A 5,603-nucleotide genomic window follows, 5' to 3' on the forward strand; every position below is an offset into this window, starting at 1 on the left:
GGGAGACACCCTGACACACAAGAATGTAACGATTTGTTAAGATATCCGCAACACATCAAACACAACCTTTTACACAACAAACACCCTTGGAACCAGAAAACACGTCCTTTTTGGCTAAAACACATTGAGTAACTCTGTGTGTATTTGCCTTTCTAAGTATAAAAAGCTGCTGGTGCAGCATCCAAGAGGTTTTACATATTTACTTTACATATACAGTGGGGCAAAAAAGTATTTAGTCAGCCACCAATTGTGCAAGTTCTCCCACTTAAAAACAAGATACTTATTTTCCACCATAATTTGCAAATAAATTCATTAAAAATCATTTTTCTTTTTCTCTTTTTGTCTGTCATAGTGGAAGTGTACCTATGATGAAAATTACAGGCCTCTCTCATCTTTTTAAGTGGGAGAACTTGCACAATTGGTGGCTGACTAAATACTTTTTTGCCCCACTGTAGCTGAAGGATTGCACGCAATTTAAACTAAATGTAAATGAAGAAAGGGACGTTTCACAAATATAATTGAAGGGAAGTCACCTTCTTTACTTACACACGGTATTCTCCAAATCAACGTTTCTGAAATAGAAACAGGGCAGCCGTGTCTGTAGGCGACATCTTGATAGTTTCAGTTAGTGTGTGTGTGTGTGTGTGTGTGTGTTTGTATTTTTGTATTTATTATGGATCCCCATTAACTGCTGCCAAAGCAGCAGCTACTCTTCCTCAGGTTCAGCAACATTAAGGCAGTTTATACAATTTTAAAAACATTACTATACATTCACAGATTTCACAACACACTGTGTGCCCTCAGGCCCCTACTCCACCACAACCACATACTGTATCTACAGTACTAAATCCACGTGTATGTAAAGTGCGTATGTTATCGTGTCAGTGTGTGTATGCATGTGTCTTTTCCAATGTTTGTGTTACTTCACAGTCCCCGCTGTTCCATAAGGTGTTTTTTTACCTGATTTTTAAATCTACTTTTACTGCTTGCGTCAGTTACTTGATGTGGAATAGAGTTCCATGTAGTCATGGCTCTATGTAGTACTGTGTGCCTCCCATCTGTTCTGGACTTGGGGATTGTGAAGAGACCTCTTGTGGCAGTAGTCAAGGTGCGACAAAACTAGGGCCTGTAGGACCTGCCTTGTTGATTGTACTGTTAAGAAGGCAGAGCATCACTTTAGTATAGACAGACCTCTCCCCATCTTAGCTACTACTTCATCAATATGTTTTGACCATGACAGTTTACAATCCAGGGTTACTCCAAGCAGTTTAGTCATCTCAACTTGATCAATTTCCACATTATTTATTACAAGATTTAGTTGAGGTTTAGAGTTCAGCGAGTGTTTTGTTCCAAATACAATGCTTTTAGTTTTAGAAATATTTAGGGATAACTTATTCCTTGCCACCCACTCTGAAACTAACTGTAGCTCTTTGTTGAGTGTTGCAGTCATTTCAGTTGCTGTAGTAGCTGATGTGTATAGTGTTGAGTCATCCGCATACATAGACACTCTGGCTTTACTCAAAGTCAAAGGCATGTTGTTAGTGAAGATTGAAAAAAGCAAGGGGCCTAAACAGATACACTGGGGAATTCATGATTCTACCTGGATTATATTTGAGAGGCTTCCATTTAAGAACACCCTCTGTGTTCTGTTAGACAAATCAAATCAAATTTTATTTGTCACATACACATGGTTAGCAGATGTAAATGCGAGTGTAGCGAAATGCTTGTGCTTCTAGTTCCGACAGTGCAGTAATATCTAACAAGTAATCAAAGCTAACAATTTCACAACAACTACCTTATGCACACAAGTGTAAAGGAATGAATAAGAATATGTACATAAAAATATATGAATGAGCGTTGGCCGAACGGCATAGGCAAGATGCAGTAGATGGTATAGAGTACAGTGTATAAATGAGATGAGATGAGTAATGTAGGGTATGTAAACATTATATAAAGTGGCATTGTTTAAAGTGGCTAGTGATACATTTATCACATCAATTTTTCATTATTAAAGTGGCTAGAGATGAGTCAGTATGTTGGCAGCAGCCACTCTATATTAGTGATGGCTGTTTAACATTCTGATGGCCTTGAGATAGAAGCTGTTTTTCAGTCTCTTGGTCCCAGCTTTGATGCACCTGTACTGACCTCGCCTTCTGGATGATAGTGGGGTGAACAGGCAGTGGCTCGGGTGGTTGTTGTCCTTGATGATCTTTTTGGTCTTCCCGTGACATTGGGTGGTGTAGGTGTCCTGGAGGGCAGGTAGTTTGTAAGTAACTCTTTATCCACATTATAGCAGGGGTTGTAAAGCCATAACACATAAGTTTTTCCAGCAGCAGACTATGATCGATAAAGTCTAACAAGACAGCCAATCATCAGTCATGTTGTGTAAGTGCTGTGCTTGTTGAGTGTCCTTCCCTATAAGCGTGCTGAAATTCTGTTGTCAGTTTGCTTACTGTAAAATAGCATTGTATCTGGTCAAACACAGTTTTTCCAGAAGTTTACTAAGGGTTGGTAACAGGCTGATTGGTCAGCTATTTGAGCCAGTAAAGAGGGCTTTACTATTCTTGGGTCGAAGGACTTTTGCTTTCCTCCAGGCCTGAGGTCACACACCTAGTAGGCTTAAATTGAAGATGGGCAAATAGGAGTGGCAATATCGTCCGCTATTATCCTCAGTAATTTTCCATCCAGATTGTCAGACCCCAGTGGCTTGTCATTGTTGATAGACAACTGTGTGTGTGTGTGTGTGTGTGTGTGTGTGTGTGTGTGTGTGTGTGTGTGAGCTCGTAGTGTAGTTGTGTGGAGGAGGTACACTACAGGCTCAGTGACAGGACACAGAACACTCCACACTTCCTTATCAGAAGCCTGGTTCCAACCGGAGCCGCTCCTGATATCTCTGCCTGTTGGTATACATAAGAATGTGTGAGGGATGTTTTTAGCTGGTTTCTAACTATTGAACGCTAAATTGCTCACCCTCCTCTCTTTCTGGAGGTAAGGATGTGACTTAGGATGACCTGTGTGGCGAGTAGTGGGGTGAAGGGTTGGTATCTGAGGGTGAGGAGTTGGGTTAGTAGTTTAGGGGTGGGTGACATCTTTGTGGGTCCCATGGAACATTTCCAAGACCTGGGGTCTGAGAGGAAGCTATCAAAGCTGAGGAGGTATCAGGTGACCCCTACAGCCCCAGGGCTTATCTGGAGGTGCTACTGTATGCAAACATCACTACTGACACTACAGATAGTAAACAGGACAGCCATATCTACACCAGGTCTCCATTTGACTGTCAATGAAGCTCCCTTTCTGGGTTGAGATTCTTGAGGAGAGGCTACTCGCGAGCAGTCTCTGGACGTGTCTTGGGGAGAGGCCTGGACTAGGCTTCCCACTGTGTGATGGATGGGATGGATATAGTCTTGTTATTTTTAGTATGTCTTGGATGGGATGAAGCTGGAGAAAACAGGGAAAGGGAAAGGGTGGAGGTTGGTGCGTGTGTGTTTGAAAGGTGGATATGCAGAATATAATTCCTCAGACACAGAGAGGAGACATGGCAAGGGGGTCAGGATGTGTGTGATTTTGTGTGTGTGTAAGCAGTGTTGTGAGACACACAGACACCGAAATGTTCTGTTTATTCACAGACTGGGAGCGGCACAGGAAGTGGCCAACGGGAGCTTCCCGGGGAAAAGCGAGGAGCGATCCTACGTTTCTATAGAAGGAAATGGAGCATGTGGGAGTGTACTTGACAGAGACCATTTCCAGTCTGGGGGCCCAAGGTAAGACTGGCTGAGCCACTGCGGCCCTGGGGGGAGATGACCGCAGAAATATTTGGAACACGGTCATGTTAGCGTCATTCATAGGAAGTCATGGTCACTATAGAAGACTATAGTCATACTTAAAGTCATGATGTCATATCACCAGACTGTTTCAGCGTTAGCCTTCTCTGGTTCCCTATCAGTAGCTATGGAGCTTGCCAGGCTAGCTATCTGTGTGTTAGTGCCTCAGGGCTGGGTGCATGGCTAAGGAATGGCAGTGGTGGTGAAGGAATGTCTGTCATCTCCTCTTTCTCTCCTCTTTCTCTCCTCTTTCTCTCCTCTTTCTCTCCTCTTTCTCTCCTCTTTCTCTCCTCTCCCCTTCTCTCCTCTCCCCGTCTCTCCAGTTGACAGGTGCACAGCTGCCGTCAACTGTGTACACTACCCAACCACACATGAGGACAGACCAGCCCATATACATTCTCACACACTTTCTCTCTTTTTCTTTCACTCTCTCCCTCTCACACATACACCACTTTCAACCATTGCTCACTCTGCTCCCCCCCCCCCCCCCCCGTCTCTCTCTTACATACTCTCCCTCTCCTCCCCCTCTTCTCCCTGGCATTGATCTTCTCAGGTTTAATCTCCCATCTCCCCCCGCCCCTTGCCCTACCCCATGCATTCCTCACCCATCACCTCCCTCACGCCTTATCAGAGATGGCCGTACGGGTGTCTGCGGTTTTAACCCATCACCTCCCTCACGCTTTATCAGAGATGGCCGTACGGGTGTCTGTGGTTTGAACCCATCGGCCTGCAAATCATGTGGAAGTATGAAGCTCAGACAGGGACAGTAGAGTCCGCAGGGGATGGGAGGTCAGAGGAATGGTTAGTGTAGGGCAGCACCTCAGTTAGGGGGTCTACTATGGATGGAGCTGTGGTGGCCCCACTGTTTTGTAACACCCAGAGCAATTCCCCTGAGCTGATAGTGAACCAACTGTCCTGTATGGGATTGGAGATTATGTACTCTTAATTGTAAGTTAAGGCTCACACACATCGCACAGAATGTGGATCTAGCGTTTGTCTGCCTATCGTTCAGCGCGCTGTGTTTTAGGGACCACCCTCCTTTTTCACGTGATTCCATATGTACAATTGGTGCGCACCCTGTTCTCAAATTACATTCAGAAGTGCTAAGTACTCTCAGCCAGCAAATGTTATTGGTGTGTCTGAGCCATTACAGGGATAATAGACTTTGTCTTATACCCCCCACACAAGATGTTCCCACGACCTGTGTGTGTGTGTGTGTGTGTGGTATCTCTGTGTCTTGCTCCAGCTCCAATTCTCACTCTAATTGGCCGTTCACCGCTGCTGGAATGTTGTCTCTGGAATTCTGCCGTTGTCTATTATCTGGCTCAGAGCGCCACCACGCTTCACGCTAATAATACCATCCTATAGATACCATCCTATAGATACCATCCTATAGATACCATCCTATAGATACCATCCCATAGATACCATCCTATAGATACCATCCTATAGATACCATCCTATAGATACCATCCCATAGATACCATCCTATAGATACCATCCCATAGATACCATCCTATAGATACCATCCTATAGATACCATCCTATAGATACCATCCTATAGATACCATCCTATAGATACCATCCCATAGATACCATCCTATAGATACCATCCTATAGATACCATCCTATAGATACCATCCCATAGATACCATCCTATAGATACCATCCTATAGATACCATCCCATAGATACCATCCTATAGATACCGTCCCATAGATACCATCCTATAGATACCGTCCCATAGATACCATCCTATAGATACCATCCTATAGATACCATC

The sequence above is a fragment of the Oncorhynchus mykiss genome, chromosome 21 (genome assembly GCF_057628025.1).
Source record: "Oncorhynchus mykiss isolate SJ-2025 chromosome 21, ASM5762802v1, whole genome shotgun sequence".
Lineage (NCBI taxonomy): Eukaryota > Metazoa > Chordata > Actinopteri > Salmoniformes > Salmonidae > Oncorhynchus > Oncorhynchus mykiss.